The sequence below is a fragment of the Grampus griseus genome (genome assembly GCF_964374135.1).
Source record: "Grampus griseus genome assembly, chromosome: 6".
NCBI lineage: Eukaryota > Metazoa > Chordata > Mammalia > Artiodactyla > Delphinidae > Grampus > Grampus griseus.
In genome coordinates, this window is record NC_139000.1 from 90585995 (window position 1) to 90605193 (window position 19199).

The following is a 19199-nucleotide window of genomic DNA, read 5'->3' on the forward strand; positions in this document are numbered from 1 at the left end:
CTGAACACATTTTTGTTGGTTTTATTAACGTCATAGGTTTCTAGGGGGGGTCTACTAAATAACTAAGTCTAGTTTCACAGTTACAAATAAATTACGATGTAATTTTGAATAACGTAAGCTCATCGTAAAGGAAGGATACTGAGAGTTGCTACTACCCCTTCCTTGAGGGGCTCTTGTAAAGCACTAAATCAAGTAACAGAGGTTTATATGCATGCATATATTTTCAATGATATTTGAACACACTTGAAAAGAACTCTACGGAATGCATTATAAAACCTCGATGCTGTGTGTCCCTAGTTCCCGGCTCTCTCGTTCAAACTATTTAAATGAACAAAATGTTATCTATTAGGATAGCTATCAGAGTACTCCAAATACTACTTCTTGCAGTACCCTGGCCCAACCATTTGCCTTCCTCTTCCCATTAGTCCTTAATTCAGAAACCCCAGAGATTTGTTCAGTAATTTATGAACATATTTCTTCATTCAGCCAAGAAAACTGATGGATCCCTTACCAAATTTCAGGCACCCTTCTTCAGGGTGTTTTCTAGGCATGTTCAGGAAACACAGCAGTGATTAACACAGATGAATATAGCCTCTCTCGAGCTGAGGGGAGAGACAAAAGTAAAGAAGCAAATATAAAATCATAAGTGTAAATACGTAAATAAAAATTGAATAAATGGGTAGAATAACTAGTATATCAGGTAAGTGCTGGAGAAAAACAGCAAGCAGGGAAGGCGGATGGAGATTGTTAGCTGGTAGGAGGAGGCTGCGATCGGAAACTAAGTGATCACTGAGGGCTTTCTGGGGAAGATAAAATTTACGAGGGAACCTAAGGTTGTGAGAGGGAGCAAGGTGCATATCTGGGAAGTGAATAGTACAAGCAGAGGGAACAGTCAGATGGAAAGGCAATGAGGCAAGAGTGGGCTTGGAGTATCCAAGGAGCAGAAAGGATGTCAGTGTGTGGAAAACAGAGGGAGCAAAGTGGAGAGGAGAAGGAAACAGTCAGAGAGGAAACAGAGGCCCAGATTTCTAGGGCTGTGGAGGCACTTTGAGGACTCTGCTTTTCCTGTGAAGAAGCCATTGAAGAGACTTGAGTGACATGATCTGACTTATGTTTTAACAGGATCTCTCTGGATGCCATGTTGATTAGAGACTGCAGGAGAATAAGGACAAGCCCCAGAAGACCAATAGTTGATTCAAATGTCAAGAAACATTTATGCCTTCACCCTTCAACTTCACAAATGATGCCATTTCCATTGAGCTATTGAAAAATATCATCTGGCTTTCAAAACAATAAACCAGAAGGCATTTTCTCACATAAGCAAGGTCACAAACAACTGTCAGCTAAAGGTGAAATAGCAACAAATCAAATAATAACAAAAACATTTTTTATAGATTTTAAAACCTTACAAAGCATTTTCTTGTCCATTATCTAAGTTAATCCTCAAATCAACGCCATGAGATAGTTATTATTTTCCCATTAGAAGTGACCGCATATTAAATCCTTAGTGATTGCTCAAGAAAAGCTGAAATCTTGAGTGTACATCTATTAATGCCAAGGTTGGGTTTTTTACCCATGGGAACATTGGATGCTAAAATCCACAGGGATTTTCAGCTCAAGATGGCAGACTAGGAAATATATTTACTTTCTGGTCCTCCTGAAACCATGTTTAAATAAAACTGCAGAAATACCAAAATTAATCAACCAATAAAAGCCAAGACATTGTGGAAGTCATCAACCACAGAAAGATTTCAACACATTTCGAGAAGGCAAACAATGAAATGGAGGGGCCATGAATAAAATAAGGAAGAAAAGACTACCCTAAGTAGGGTCTGCACAAAGCCAGGCAGCTTTTGCTGAGCCCTGGTTATAGTAAAGGACAGAGGAAAGAAGAGGGGCTGAAAACAAGGAGACAAAAGTCATTTTAGGAAAAAACGTTCACTTAACGAGCTCCAGGGAACACTCAGCCTGCTGCCATACTCACTCATGGATTACAGTGGATTGTTGGTAAGCAAGACAAGAAAACAGGGAACCAACAAACAAAAATCAAGACACGGTTTCTTACTGGGCTCTTCTCAAATGAGATCAAGAAATTATGGTTCAATGCCATAGCTGTAAATCATTTCTGCTCCTGGAGAGGTTAGAAAGGGCTTATAATAGTTACCCTTTTTCTTCAGACAGAATTTAGGTCTGAGCAAAAGCTTTTGTGTCCTCCAACCTCAAAGTTTATTGGGGATGGAAGTCCAAATTTGCTTTGACATACCATAAAAAGAATCTCATCAGCAGAGGGTCAAACTACTTTTGGAATATATGAATTATGCCCAGTGTGATTTTAAATAGATTTTAAACAAAAATATATAAATTTTCACTGATCTATATGATTCTGGGTTCTGAAACTTCTACATGTTACATGCCTGATATATAACACACAATGTCAGTCCCAGGAGAGAGAAGACACTCCAATGAAGCAAGCCAAAGAAACAAGATTCGAACAAGGTAAAGTGATGTGTAGACCAAGACCAGGATTTTTCAGTTCTTTCCTGTCATGCTGTAGCTTCCAGCTCCTGAATAACAACACATGTTTCCCTTGTCCTAGACACACAAGAGTATGTCTCCTCTATGGGGCCTAAGAAGCTCTAGAGTTACATATGTGTAGTAAAGAGTGGACCCAGCCGGCATACTCACAATGACCAAATTGTGTTGATCGTACTTTATTTTAAACCAATACATCGCTCCATGCTGAAGTTGCAATCAATGATATATTTGCTTTCTAGACATGAATGAGATGCCTTACTGGATATACTCCAGGAAGGCCAGAGAAACTGGCTTCTAATCCATACAGAATAATTCATTGATGAATTCCTTTCAGGAGAGCCCCTGATTTATCTAGAATATAAGCCTTACATACCTGGATCCTTCAAACTAGACCAAAGGGACAAATCTAGGCTGCAAGCCTCAATTAGAAATGTGGGATGGTGCTATGCTGACAACTGGTGGTCCCTGACCTATCTTCTGAGATTAGAACCCAGTGTGGTGGATGACCAATTCACGCGTTGAACAAAAGAACACCTCCTACAGGGCAGTGTATGTGTTCATTACAGGTATGGCACTTAGGGCTAAAAGTAACACATGAAGCATATATGATAAGGAGGCACCAGAGTCCAGAGCACGAGCTCTGGAATCACACAGGCTTGCTTCGAATCCCGGCTAAGCCACTACCATCTGTATACCTTGAAGAACAGTCGAAGGTTTAAATGTTCTTTTACCAAATTTCGAAAAACAAGTGAAGAAAGAACCTACCTGCCAGGAAGGGACATCGTGGGGTGCAGCATCCAGTCGCGTCAGGGCTCTGCATCCCCTGCTCAGAAACCTTCACCGCCTGGCTCATGGTGATGCTGGCAGCTCAGCAGCCCTGGAGAAGGCGCTCCTGTCTCCAGGGCTCGCGGACAAGCTGGGGAGGTCCACGGAGGTGGCGGGCCACAGCCTGGCAAACTCTGGGTGCCTCCTCCACTCAGCTCTGGGCAGGCTCTGGCCTCTGGGCCCCGTTGCGGGGAAGGGCTGGCCGATACATAGCCAGGGCTGAGGGGTCTGCAGAGCCGGTGCCCAGGCAGGGTGAGCTCTGGAGGAGAAGACTTCCACAGTCCCCAACAGTCTCCGCATGGTGGCCCATCCGGTGCCAAACACCTGCCACCCACAGCGACAAGTCCCAGCCGCTAGAAAGCCCACAAGGGGTCGGGCTCTTTGCCCTCGGGCCGGGTTTCTCCAGGGGCTGGGCTTGTGTGGGGCCCCCATACCACCCCCTGACCCGCCCTTGCTCTGTGACACGTACAGTGCAATGTCAACACCCAGGCTGAGCCGGCCAGTGTTCAGTGCGTGCTAGACCTTGAGAAGACTTAGCAGCTAGGGAGAAGCTCTCCCACTTTCACTCGCTTTTCTCAGATCAGGCAGGCAGCCCATCTCACCCCAAAGCTATGGACACCACACCTCCTTCCCAGGCTATCATTTTCCGTTCTGCCCCTGTTGTCCCTTTCCATTCTGCCCCTCTTTTCCCCAGCACCCCATTTACGGCTTCGGGTGTCATCGGTGCTGCAGCAGGCAGCACCTCTGACCCCGAAGCTATGGACACCACACCTCCTTCCCAGGCTATCGTTTTCCGTTCTGCCCCTGTTGTCCCTTTCCATTCTGCCCCCCTTTTCCCCAGCACCCCATTTACGGCTTCGGGTGTCATCGGTGCTGCAGCAGGCAGCACCTCTGACCCCGAAGCTATGGACACCACACCTCCTCCCCAGGCTATCGTTTTCCGTTCTGCCCCTGTTGTCCCTTTCCATTCTGCCCCCCTTTTCCCCAGCACCCCATTTACGGCTTCGGGTGTCATCGGTGCTGCAGCAGGCAGCACCTCTGACCCCGAAGCTATGGACACCACACCTCCTCCCCAGGCTATCGTTTTCCGTTCTGCCCCTGTTGTCCCTTTCCATTCTGCCCCCCTTTTCCCCAGCACCCCATTTACGGCTTCGGGTGTCATCGGTGCTGCAGCAGGCAGCACCTCTGACCCCGAAGCTATGGACACCACACCTCATTCCCAGGCTATCGTTTTCCGTTCTGCCCCTGTTGTCCCTTTCCATTCTGCCCCTCATTTCCCCAGCACCCTATTTACGGCTTCGGGTGTCATCGGTGCTGCAGCAGGCAGCACCTCTGACCCCGAAGCTATGGACACCACACCTCCTTCCCAGGCTATCGTTTTCCGTTCTGCGCCTGTTGTCCCTTTCCATTCTGCCCCCCTTTTCCCCAGCACCCCATTTACGGCTTCGGGTGTCATCGGTGCTGCAGCAGGCAGCACCTCTGACCCCGAAGCTATGGACACCACACCTCCTTCCCAGGCTATCGCTTTCCGTTCTGCCCCTGTTGTCCCTTTCCATTCTGCCCCCCTTTTCCCCAGCACCCCATTTACGGCTTCGGGTGTCATCGGTGCTGCAGCAGGCAGCACCTCTGACCCCGAAGCTATGGACACCACACCTCCTTCCCAGGCTATCGTTTTCCGTTCTGCCCCTGTTGTCCCTTTCCATTCTGCCCCCCTTTTCCCCAGCACCCCATTTACGGCTTCGGGTGTCATCGGTGCTGCAGCAGGCAGCACCTCTGACCCCGAAGCTATGGACACCACACCTCCTCCCTAGGCTATCTTTCTCCGTTCTTCCCCTGTTTTCCCTTTCCATTCTGCCCCTGTTTTCCCCAGCCCGCCCCCCGCCATTTACGGCTTAGGCCGGCATCGGTGCTTCAGCAGGCAGCAGCTCTGACACCAAACCTATGGACACCACACCTCCTTCCCAGCGCTGTCATTTTCCAGTCTGCCCTGTCTCCACGTAGAACCGCTACCTATTTCACACGGCTGTTCCTAGTTCTGGGAACACACCACTCACTGGTAGCAATGCCTCAGCCCATGCCTCGACTCATTTACCTGCAACGCTGGCCAACAGATAGACCAACACTTCAAAGTTATGACAGAAAGTTGAGTAAGTTATACGCTTGGAATTGCATTTATCATTATTAACAAGCACAACTGTAGTGCTTAGACTATAACAAGTAATCTTCTAAGTGCTTAGCAAATATTAACTCACTTAATCCTCATAATGGCAACCCTATAGGTAGGTAATGTTCATAATATTCACCTTTTTGGGGGAAAACTGAGGCCCAGAGGGGTTGAATAGCTTGTCTAATGCCACACAGTAAGTAGCGGGCAGAAACCCAGGATGAAAACCAGACCGTCGAGACTTTCATCACTTTGCTGTGTCACCTTAATAGATGTTGTGGTTAGGGAAGGGACTAAACTGACAAGACTCTGAACTTGAGAAGGGAGAAATTAGAAAGTGACTGATCCTAGAAACTAGAGAGGATTTCAGCTCAGAAATTTCTGGTGATGAGACCCGGAAGAACAAGAACATGGTTGGATTATTAACTTGGGGTAGTATCTGAATCCATTGAGAAATGGTTTTGTCTTGTTTTTTTTTTTAACTTAGAAAGGCCAGTTGGATGAAGATTAATGAAAAAAAAAGTAGAAAGGAAAAGAGGAAGGTGCCTGAAGTGAGACATAACCTCTTCCCTGTAAGTACTACGGATGGGTGTCCTGTGGGAAAGGATGGAGCTCTCTCTACAGGTTTGTCACCAGGATGAACAAGGAGGAACATGGCAACCATTGTACTGGTTTTGATGATTCCTCAAAAACCAAGGCTTTAGTTTCCAAGAACTACCCACGGTAGCATACCTACCGTGTGTCAGACATGCCACCAAGTGTGTTTCCAGTCACACATTTTAATTGGAGAAATAGTTCCTATGAGGTACGCATTAGTTCCCTATGGCTGCTGTAACAAATTACTACCAATGAGCTTGCGTAAAACAAAACACACTCATTCTCTTATGGTTCTGGAAGACAGAGGTCCAAAACCAGTTTCCCTGGGCTGGAACCAGGAGTTGACAAGGCCGTCCATCCACCTTCTAGAGGCTCTAAGGGAGAATCTGTTTCCTTGACAGCATTCCTTGACTTCTGGCCACATCAATCCAACCCCAACTTCATCATCACATTCTCTTTGGAGTAAAAACTCCCTCTGCCTCTCTCTTACGAGAACACCAGTGGTTACATCTGGGTCCATCCAGGTAGGCCAGAAGAATCTCCCCATCTCAAAACCCTTACTTTCATCCCATTGGCAAAGTCCCTTCTGCCATTTAAGGTGACATTCACAGGTTCTGGGGATTAGAAGGTGGACATTTGGGGGCAATGGTACTATTCAGTCTACTACAAGGTAGATACTATTATCTTCCTCAGATGTAGGAAATGAAGTTTAGGGAAGTAATTTGTCTCAGGTCTACAATTTCCAGAGTAGAGATTTAAATTCTGCCAGTGAGACTTTAGGACACACTCTAAACAACTTTAACCTGTGTCCTTAATTACTGCATAATCCTTGGTTAAGAGTCACACTTAGGTATCAAGACCCAACTGAATATAACACAAGTACTGTCTCCTCTTTCACTATGTTTGCCTGGTGTATTTATGAATCTTGCCCAGAGCAGAAGAGTTCAGAAAATTGTTATGCACCTTTACTAGGAGAAAGCATTTACTGTTTGATGTGCACGGAGTAATGGAAGGCTATTTAAAGTAAAATAAAATAAAATAAAATATGCCACCAAATCGTCAAGTGTCACAACAGAGGTAACCCCGTGGGAGTCTTGAGGAGACTAAAATTATCTCCAATTGTGCAGGTGAGAAAAGTGTCACTAAAGGCAGTTGTAGTTCAGCCAAGCCCTACGGCACAGAAGTAGGAATTTGGATAGGTACGAATGGGAAAAAAGACATTTTAGGCATGGGAAACAGTTTAATGCTGAATGGATGAGAAATATACGTTAGACCTTTCTAAATCAACTGGCTTATTATTAACTCAGTAAATCAGATTTGGTCAGTCAAACTAGCTTTAGCTGATTACTTATCCAGGGCATAGCTGTTGAGAGTAATTTTTGTCATAGAACAGTAAATAAAATTGTTGAACTATAACTTTAGGCTTGCTAAGTGAAATAGATTGCTCTAGCTGATGTTCAAGTGACTTACTTGGGACTATTCACGAAATTGGGGGTTAACAACTGCTTAAGACAACATAGAGAATTGATCTTAAATAGTACCTGAAGTAGTTACTGTGTAAAGTATCTGTTCAGCAGCTCATGGTAAATGGATGTTTATAATCCCCACTGGACAACCAACTGCTTTTTTGCAAATGGTAATGTGAATTGCTGTCGCATAAACTATAGTAATGACCACCTATCTAATTTGTTGTCCAAACCAGAAATCTTCTAACAATACTGGTCTCCTAATAAAAGTAAGCATGAAGCTAACACACACTGGGTGTCTCCCGTGTGCCTGTGCATGCATCTATATCTCACTGAACCCCCATAACAGCCCCCAAGAGAGGGACTCTGAGTGTCCCCATGCTGCTGGTGGAGAAACAGGCACAGGAAGGTTCAATAGTCTATCTACCTAAGATAACACAGAGGGTGGGAGAGCCTGTTTTTAAACCATCTGCCTCCAATTCCAGGTGCCAGGAGCCAGATTCAGCCTACAGGCCTCTTCTGCTCATCTGGAGGCGAAACCATGTGTAAGGATTAGTCAAATCCTGTCTTCAATCCTCAAGGTAGCTTGAACACTTGCACGTCCTCCAAATAACATGTAGCATAAGCAATAAGATGTTTGCCCCGGGTATTGTCCAGGAACTTGGAATCAGCTGTGTCTAGTTAGGCTGAGCTGGTTGAGACTGGAGAGGACCACCGATCTTCCACCTGGGCCAGTGCCTTTTGACCTCCTGCCATCAGAGGGCCGAAAACTACAGCCTGAGAATGTGCTGAGCCCCGTAGCCTAGTTACGCCAGCTCAGAACAATGACGAGCACACCTTTTTCCAATCACCTTTCCTCATGCTCCCTATGCCTCATACTGCCCTGCTTCTTTATTCTTTATCCCATAGATACCCCAAGCCCCTTGCCTTTGGGGAGGCGGATTTGAGACCTATTGTCACGTCACTTCCTCGCTTGGCTGCCTTGTGAATAAACCTCCTCTTTGCTGCAAACCTCAGCGTGTCAGTGTTTTGGCTTGCTGCGCCTCAGACAAAATGGTAGGGAGCTGTGGTAAAGGTCCCTTGCCTGTGAGGGAAGCTGGTTACTAGTAGTCACATTGCGGATGTTTTCTCCTCCCGGGGTGGGGGGGCAGACGTCCTGCTCTTCCAGAAAGAAGGGAGAAAGGCAGGAGCTGGACCCTTGCTCTCAGGGTCACCGTCACCTAGGAGCTCGTTAGAAGCACAGAATCCAGGCCCCACCCAGAACTACTGAATTACAGCCTGCATTTAACAAGATCCACAAGAGAGGCATACCCATAGTAAAGTTGGAGAGGCACCAAGCTGGAGTCCACGTAGCAGAGAAGCAGACAGGATTCTAGACCACGCAGAGTGTTAAAGGCCAACAGTTTGTTTTCTATTCTCAAAACAATGTTTTTGAGCCATGTTTATGAGCAATGTCCCAACTTGCTTTTAAGGTTTCTTGTGTGAAGAATGGATTGGAAGGAAACAAGATATATGGACACTGGTTAGGACCTCATTGCAACAGACAGGCAAGTTCGGTATTAGGATGTTGAGGAAGAGTTGACAGATTCAGAAGAAATTCAGGAGATAAACTGAAGCGGGCTTAATGGGGTATGAGATGGAGGAAAGGAAGGTCTTAGGGAATTAAAGGGTTTACTACACGTATGAGCAAAGCCTCAAAATTAATCCTTTGAACGTACAGAGGTAGAGCTCTCAAAGGACACCGGTTAGGAAGCAACTGTACGCCCTTTATAATTCCAAGAGACGACACAGATCAACTGTTGCGATGGAAAATTCGGCGGTACCGGTGCCTTTTTTCACTCAAACTTAGTTCCAGTGACTATTACTCACATTTTCTGTGCCTAAACAACACAGCTTGAGGAACTGAAGGGGATTCCATCCTGGTAATTAAGGAGGGTCCCCAACACTGACAGTCCCATCTTAAAAAGCAGTCCCCCTGCATTTTACCCGAGGAGCAATGGCCAGAGCCTCCCTTTTAAAACGATGGGGAGAAACCAGAACATCACACACTGTCCCTTTCAGCTACTGTGAACTGAGCCGCGAGACGACCAGTACCCCCTAGCACAGCGCGGACGGGCCAGCGCGCGGGGGCCACTGTGACAGGCGACAGCACAAGAGACGAAGCCCAGGCCCAGGGGCTCTGAGCTCCACCGGCAACGCCCAGGGGCCAAGGCGTATTACCTTTCCGGGATGTGCTTCCCGCCCTTCCTCGTGGCCGACGAACTGGCTCATGTCACCCCCAAGATACCGCCCACCCAACGCCAGGACTGCCAAAGTCGCCAACCCGGCCTCCCCGGTGCCAGCACAAGGCCACGAACCACAGGCGCCTAGGCACAAGCCCACGCAGCTCGCGGACCTCCTCCTACCGCGCATGCGCCACCGCGGGGCGTCTCGAGATGACTCTCAGCACGCAGGCGGATTAACGCGCTTGATTGGTAAAGAGGATTCTGATGCCTGCAATTTCCCTCCTTAGCCGGAGGCTGGGAGCACACGTCCATTAGTTCGTGTGTGTACCCTTCAGAATTCCAATCATACGGGACATGGAAAGTTGTCCGACTCTCCCAGTTCCTTGTGTGGTTCTTCCAGATATTTCCCAAGTGCTTACATTCACACTTGTATCTTGTATGTAAGTATTGGTACGTAACAGGTATCCTGTAGTTTATAGAAGAGCAGCACACTAGACACATACTATATACATAGTCTACAATGTGTCTTGGATAGTGACGCTGTTATCTTTCTAAATATAAACTTGGCTGGATTGCTCTGTTGCTTGAACATCTTCACTTAGCACAGAATACAGCCCAGGTTGTTAGCATAGCATTGAGAACTCTTTATAAACAAGTATCAGTCTGTCTCTCCAACTGAATTAGAAGTTCAAACTATGACTTCCAAGGACCTACATCATCCACCTCCCTCCTTTGCCCTGCCAGCCTCCCCTGATCTCATTCTCTACTGCCCTGCCCTCACTCACTTTCCCCTGTCCAGCCACACTGGCTTCCTTACTATTCCTCAAACATGCCAAGCACAGTCGTGCCTCAGGGACTTTGCACCTACTATTCCTTCTGCTTCAGAACACACCCTCCCACCCCATCTCCACTCTCCCAGAACACACCCTCCCACCCCATCTCCACTCTCCCAGATAGCCAATGGCTTGTTTCTCACTTCAAGGCTCTGCTCAATCGACATCTTAATAGAGGGGACTTCCCTGATCACCTACCACATTCCCTCACCTCTTCATCTTCTTTTGTTATTCTCCAAAGCACTTACCACCGCTTGACACTCCATATATTGACTTATTTATTCATCTCTCTCCCCCACTAGAATGGAAAGTACATAAGGGCAAGAACTTTGTTCTCTTCCTACTTCCTAGAACAGTGCCTTCAATTTAGAAGGTGTTATACAAATATTTGCTGAAAATCAATGTATGACTTCTTTGCCCTTTCACACTACCCTCTAGTCACACCAGAGGCTGCCCCTCCAGAGCACAAGTTCAAGCCCTGTGCCTTCTGTACCTGTCCCCAATACCTGGGCTGTCCTTTCCTCATTCCGGCAAAATCCTCTTCCCCCAAGCCCAGCTCAAACGCTGTCTCCTCAGTCAGGCCTTCCTCACTTTCTCCTCTATGTTCCTGCTGCACTTGATTCTTTTATCATAATTAACCCACTTATACTCACTACATGTTTCTCTTCCTAGATAACTGTAAGTTGCTACTGAACAAAGACTTCTACTCACCTCTGTATCCCCGTGCCCTAACAACAAACCTATAAGGCTCTCGGTGTTTACTGAAACAATTTATTTTCTGAGTCTCTACCAATTCTAGGGAGTGCATAGTATAGTCTCCTCCTCATTATCAGTGAGCCTGGCACCTGTGGGAGGGCCTTACAGCAGAGGAGAGTCACCAATGGATCATAACTAAGGTCCTGAGACTGCAATGGCAGACAGCATGGTGAAGTTAGCCCACTGCATGCAGAAGACCAACAGAGGAGTCAGCATATGCAATGGACTACACTTGGTATAACATGCGAACAATCAAGGTTTACAAACGTCTTCTCATGCACTTGTAAGGATCTTCTAGCCCACGCGGAACAGACAGAACACACACAAAGGAGCCTGGAGGAAGTGAGTAGGCCGGCAGCTGCGCCCTAACATCTTAAGAGGGAACATTTCTGTGACTACAGTTTAAACAAATCAGATAATTTGCCTCCTTTCTAGACACCCTGGTTATCACAGGACAGGCCAAGCCTCTCAAGTTTTAAAGCTAAAGTACACGGAAGATCTGTGAAGAGGGCTTAAGATATTTAAGAGCTAGTACCTGCATTAAGCAACCAGGTTATAGAATGAAAATTTATCTTGAAATTCCTGTCTCTCCCTCTCTCTCTCGCCTCCTATCCCCTATCTTCCCACCTCCATCTCTATTCCTTCTCCCCTACTCCCTGTTTTATGTATATACGTGCATCATTTTATATATACACGGAATATTTACCGTCTGTTACGTTTATTTAATAAAGTGCACACTCCTCAGGCTAAATTTAGAAAGAGGACAAAATGAACACTTTCGCATGGGCGTCAGTGGTGTTCCAAAGACAAAAGATTCCTCAGCCTTAAAACATGGCAAACACCACGTTCCTTCTGATAGTTAGATGCTAGAAAAAGGCAAGTGGATCCTTAAAATTCACACGCTATTAAGACCTACTATCAACAGAGTAGATCTTAAAGCGGAAACAAGAAAACACCAGCCTTTTAAGTTCTTCCTGTCTGAAGATAAGAATAAGAGGTGGTAGTGTTCTTCCTCACTTGCACCGAAGTGTAAAAGCGGCAAAAATATCTTCAACACATATATGATGAGGAAGCCGCTCTTCTGGTCCACTCTGTTTTGTTTTGCTTCTAGGGATCTGTCTCACTCGGAACCTTTGCTTTTTGTTTTCTCTTTTATGTACGCTAAGAACCCGAGAGTCTTAACCTTTTCTTCCACCTCTCAACCAATAAATAGGACACAAGAACATTTTTATGTTTTTATGTATTTTCCATTCAAATTTTTAAAAAAGAGATAAGTAAGCTAGCTCCGTTCATATTTCTCACAAAAATCACTTTCCAAACTAAACTAAATTGTTTGTGACCATAAACAGGAAAAACACCGTACTCTATTAGCACCATCTGACATTTCCACCTTAATGTTACCAAACACAACTTGACACTAATGTCAGAACTATTAAAAATGTTAAAAACCCCCAAGCCCACTCAAAATGCATACCAAAGTTCAGGTAAAGGAAAAACAAAAACAAAAACAAAAGCAACTCACCGTTATCTTTATGTTCTTTCAGAAACCCATTAACAGCACACTGGAATTTAAAACTAGCGTCGTCATCTGACACCTGATGCCCAATTGTACAACTTTTTAAATAAGGAATAGTTTCTGGTAAGTCCTATAAGGCAAAACCATGAAAATATGTATTATTTCCTTTGTAGGGAAAGAATAAAAAATTAATTAGAGAAGGCAGACTATAAACCAGGAGAGTACATTAAACTTTGTATGTCAGTCATTCTGATGAGAGCCATTTTTTCCAAAGCTGCTTTAACCAGTAATTATCACTTGATTTTCATTAAAACTGCAGAACGGACAGTTACCAGGCATGCAAAAGGAAAAGCAAATCTATGTGAATGAATGCACATGTAACTCAAAATGATATAAAGAGGTCTACCTACACTTATGTTCTATCTTACATTTCAAGGGCCATAAAGCGGCTGTGATTTAAGGAGAGTAGTAGAACAGAGTCGGAAGAACTTGGATTCGAATTAGGAAATAGAGGCAATTTCAGGCATTGTTGAGAACTGGTATTCTTGAGGTGGGAGAAAGTAGACTATCAATAGAAGACAGAAAAGGATAAGTGAAAATTCTCTAGTTCTGAATTTAAATGGAAAGTAGCAGCAGGAACCTATGACGTATTTTAAAAATATTAAAAACAAACATACATATTTCCTAGCTCTGACCACTGAAAAAGTCTAGAAACAACTGATGTCATGTCAAAAGGACTCAGGAGTCACCGAGAAGCTCCAACTGGCCAAAGACAGGGCCTCAGTTAGAATAATAACTGTAACGGAGTCCACGGTGATAGGAATAAATAAAATTTTACAAAACTGCTCACCACTGGAGGATATTTGTGAATCAACTCATTATTCTGAAAACTGTTAAATAAAAGAAGAGAATCATGCCTCTACAACTGGGCAACCAAACAGTTGATGAGGGGAATCTTCTCCTCGTACAAATATACCCAGCTAATAAGTGAAAAAAAGAACAACAGAATTCACCATTCTTTGAAGCCTCAACTGAATTAATGGATGTAGCTATGAATCATCAGTGACTGCTAATACCACAGAAAGACACAATTATATATGTCTCCATGGAAGAACACATCATCACCTATGAAACTGTCTCGCCAAAACAAAACATGCAAGCTTCATTCGGATCAACTACCAATTTACAGGAAATAAAAGGACTGAAGAATATGTTACCAACACATGGAATGTAATCATCGACATCTAGATGGGAAAGATTACCTGGTTTCTTTAAAAACAAAATTCAAGGAGGAAAAAAAAGTGAGAGAGACATGGAGGGAGAACCTATAGATTAAACAAGACTTCAGAGACCTAACAATCCACGGCAAAGTGTGGACCTTATTGGGATCTAATTCAAAATTCTTATAAACAATTTTTTATGACGTTTAGGAGACAACTGCAAATTTGAGCACTCCCTGGGTATTTAATATTAAAAATGATATTAAGGAATAAAAGTCCTATATTTTAAATGCACGTACCAAAAACGTACAGGTGTAATTACATGCTGTCTCGGAGCTGCTTCAAGATAATATGGAATGGGGTGAAACAGGTGGGGGTACAGATAAAACATGACAGCCATCAGTTGGTAAATAAGAAAGCTGGATGAGTTCATGGGTATACAAGGAACACTCACAGTACTTTTATACTTTTGTATATGCTTAAAATTTGTGATAATTGTTTAAAAACAAGACGACCCTGTAGAAAACAGTTTGGCACTTTCTCAAAGGTTAAGTGTAGAGCTACCGTATGATCCAACAACTCTGCTACTACCTACGCTGCACATCTAACAGAACTGAAAGCAGGGATTTGAACAAATATCTGTACACCAATGATCATAGCAGCATGATTCACAATACCTACAAGGTGGAAAACAACCAAGTGTCAATCAACCGTTGAATAACAAACTATGGTCTATATACACACAATGCGATTTTCTAAGCCAAAAAAGAAACGGCATTTCGTTACGTGCTATAACATGGATAAACCTTGAAAACATGATGTTTAGTGCAATAAGCCAGACACAGAAGGACAAATACTGCAGATTCCACTTACACGAGGTACCTAGAATAGGCCAATTCACAGAGACAGAAAATAGAATAGAGGTTACCAAGGGTTGGTGGGAGGGAAAATGGGGTTGTTACTGTTTGATGGTTACAGAGTTTTTGTCGAGGATGATGAAAAAGTTTTGGTTATAGACAGCGGTGATGGTTACACAACACTGTAACTGTACTTAATGCCACTGAACTGCATATTTATAAATGGTTAAAATAAATATGATTTCTCTATATTTTACCACAATAAAAAAAAAGGAATAACAGAGCTGAAATTTCAATTCTTCCTTTTCCGAGAGTCAGTTTCATCGTCTGTAAAATTAGTAATTGTAGTTGTCTATCCTCTGAGCTTAGTGCAGGGTAAGCACTCAGTAGGAGATAGCACTACTACTTCCACTTCAAGAGCAAAGGATTGCTGTGAAGATTAACTAAGTCAATGGATATGAAAGAACTTTCTAAATGGCAAACTGCTCTACAAATATTAAAAGACATTAGGTGTTACTGTCTCCCAAGGCCATGGAACAGGTCAGAAGAAGGATAATTCTTTTGCACTGGAATGTCCTACATGGGCCAAGAGAATATATGGGTTTCTGTACTATATCAGAAGGCATTAGGAAAAGGAAGCATAAAACTTAGAGAACAATTGTCTTTTACAGTGATGCTTAAACACGCTCAAGCAACTGCTTAAAGTAAGTGCTAAAGACATAATGGACATACCTTTCCTTTTAGGATACTGCTGTAACTACTAAAAGTTTACTTCATTTTCAAAATATAGAACGTGGAAGCTTATAGAATTTCTTAAGCATATCTAGAGCCTACTGCCAAATACTATAGTTCAATTCATATCTTTAATCTCATTTTGAAACAGCAATTACAAATGTGTATTTAAGGAAACCACTAGCTTCCCTTTTTGAACCCACGAGAGAAGGCCAGGATTCACCTTAGCATAAGATGATAATTACTGAACTACCATGAATTATTACAGTATCAGAAAGAAGGTCATTTTCAATTACGGCTTCCATTTACCTCTGGCTTGTAATAGCGGCGAGTATTTGTTAAGTCAATAATCAGCCCAAGTTCTTCATTCTGTCCTTGGATTTTGTTAAGAGATCCAAGGGGGAGAAACGTTCTTCTGGAGCAAGATTCTTTTCAAAACTCTGTCAGAAAGAATAAAATAAGGAAGAACATATGTTTAAAATCCTTTACTACATTATCCATTTATTCAAACCCTGTGATGCTAACATATGAGATTCAAAGTAAAGTTTCCTCCTCTGGAGTTTACAAGCGATATTACAATCCTTTCTTCCAGAGAGATTAGACGGAAGAAAATAAGCTCACTTCTATATAGTTATTTCTGTGTTTGTTTATTTCATGTTGGTCTCCTAACCTGACTCTAAACTCCCAGAAGGCAGGGACCACATCCATTTTGCCTACCACTGTATTGCCAGCTCCAAGCAGAGTGCCTGAAAATAAGACACAGAAATAAATACTTCTTGAATATCTACATATAGGAAGGATGGCTTTCACTGCTAAATATTCTTTCATGTATTTGGCTTATACATGTACCCTGTTCCATTGATCTCTTTGGTTATTCAAGTGTCAGCAACACACACTTTTTTTAAAATTAGTAGACTCGTTTTAGAGCAGTTTGAGATTCACAGCAAAACTGAGCAAAATGTACACAGTTCCCACTTACACCCTCTCTCCTTCACCCCACACAGCCTTCCCCATTATCAACATGCCATATCAGTGTGCTTCATTTGTTAGAATTCATGAACCAACACTGACACATCATTACCAATCAAAGTCCATAGTTTATTGCATTCATGGTACAAGTAACTGACTATTTCTTTATTTCTAGTATAGTCATCCCCAAACATTTACATACTGAGATACATATTACTTTCTTATAAATTACTTTATTCTTTATTTATAGTTAGGGCATTGCATTGTTTTTTTTGTTTTTTAATTAAGTACAAAAGTTGGTTGTATTTGTCTATGGATCCCATTTCTGGATAGTAAAAGAGGTATTAAAAAGTATTTGCTATAAAAAGGGAAAATGGAGTACGACGGGGTTGAGAGCCAGGGCTCTATATGGTGAATTCAGATTTCTGGAAGAATACGGTATTAACTTTTGCTCACCTTTTTTAAAGGAACTTTGAAAGCAGTGAAACGAGTCCCAGGCATCCGCTGTTCAACTGGGAGATAGTCTTTCCACCTGTTAATATATTTTTTGTTAGGCAAATTTTATGTTAGGCTGTTTCCCTGCATAGGATGAATGCGCCTTGAAAATGGAAATCATATCCCTCTACATCGGCTCCCAGGTGGTCCCAGCGTCCCGACCCCGACCCCGGCCGCGACACACTTTCCACAAACTGACACACACGGAGCCCGCGCGAGGGCCGGGTCGCGCGGGCCTCCCCGCCGGGTCGCCTGGAGGCCGGTCCCCCGCAAGCCGAGCGCACGAAAGGGCGCCCCAAAGGCGCCGGCCCAAGGCGCCCGCTGCGCTTTCCCTTCGGAAGGTGGGCTGCGGGGCCCAAGCGTAAACCCTGACACAAGGAACACGCGCACCACACCGCCACGGGGGACGAGAGGCCGGGCGCCCACCTAGCCGGACACGCTGCATTTCTGGAATCACCGGACGCCTGTGTACATTTCCGTCTGGCCTGTCATTTTCCAAAGGCCACTCAAGATCAGGGGACAGAACGCCTCCTCTCCAAGTGTCCTGCCAGCCCACCCACTCAAGATCAGAGGGACAAAATGCCTAACTAAAACAAAACAAAACAGAAACACAATAAAACTGGAGAGAGGGAGGAAAGGGTGACCTGAAAAAACAACAACAACAAAAAAACTAAGCACGTTGACAGCGCTAAGAATAAACTACCAGGAAAAAGAAACCCTACATGTCAGATCCTAAAGTACAGAAGGGCAAGCCCGCCGACATTCCAGGCCCGGGGGGACCGGGGTCCCCAGCCCTGCAGAGCCAACCGCAGACCGGCTCGGGCGCCCCGCAGAAGCGCGGGGTCCCCGCGGCCGAGTCTGTGCCCCCCGGCCGGCGCCGGCTCCCCTCTGCCCACCCTGCGCGCGGGGGCTGGAAACTGCCGCGGAGAACCACGGTGGCGCGGGAAGGGGGGCTCCAAAGAGGGTCTGGCGACTCGAGTCGCTCCGTTTCTCAGTGGGCTCAGCGCGCGCCGTTGGGGAAGAGGAGCTGGGTTCCGGGAGGAGGGGACGGGCGGCACTTACGTAGACCGGCAGCGGCCACGGGCAGACGGCGGGCTCGGTCCCCAAGAGCGACTCCAGCCTCAGCTCCAGCTTCTCCCCCATGTCTTCGCGCGCGGCCCATATAGCAACTTTGAATTTTAATAATAAATACATATATGTATCAAACATTAATAAAAGAATAAAATGATCCAATATGAGTACATTTGCTCTTGTTTTGCAATTAGTTCCAGGATTCTATTTTAGATTACTACTTCATATCTGCGAGAGTTGGGTGTGTGTTTGTGTGTTTGGTTTTGTGGAAGCTGCATTGTGCTAAATTTTACATTTCTTTCTTGAATTAAATGGCTTTTGTTATCCCTTGGGAATACAGCAACAGCAGATTACTGAAGACAGCGACAGCAGATGACTACCTACCAGTGGAAAAGTGTAAATAGCAATTGTAGCCGCTAGTGATTCTGAAATTGCCTTAACTTTGTCCTTATAAAAGTGCTCCAAGAATTACACAAATCCACAGATTTGCTATCCATATTCAAGTCATTTATGTAGACAAAGAATGCAGCCAGCCTTATCGGTAACACAGGATGTTATAGCCATCAAGCCATCAGCCACTGAAGCCACACCCAAAGCCGCACCCTGAGGGGATTCAGGATGGAGAAAACAGGATACTGGCCCTAGATAATTAAAGTGAACATCAAGGGACTGATTTCCAGGAGACCAGATTCTTGCATCTCACCATATATAGAAAAGTGCTACATTTATTAACTTAAGATGTCTAGTTTCTTTAATTAACAGTAATCTTTTGATGTTCCAACTACCTGGTTTTTTTTTTGGAAGAACCTCTAAATACCCTGCGCCCTCCCTTACCTCTTCACAGCTATCTGAGAGGCTGTCTCCTGATTTCAGTCCTCAGTATGTCCTCCACATAAAACATAATTCTCAATTTCTAGGTTGTGCATTGAAGTCAACAC

At 44.3% G+C, this 19199-nt stretch overlaps 1 long non-coding RNA gene across 1 annotated transcript; it reads right to left on the reverse strand.

Moving 5' to 3' along the window:
- Positions 1–17: 17 nt before the first annotated feature.
- Positions 18–18361, reverse strand: LOC309823651. The gene is made up of 6 exons (XR_014296849.1): positions 18253–18361; positions 17152–17227; positions 16036–16166; positions 12924–13047; positions 3301–3619; positions 18–602 (listed from the first exon to the last, which is right to left on the reverse strand). It is a non-coding gene; the product is annotated as an uncharacterized lncRNA (long non-coding RNA).
- Between the last annotated feature and the right edge of the window lie 838 nt (positions 18362–19199).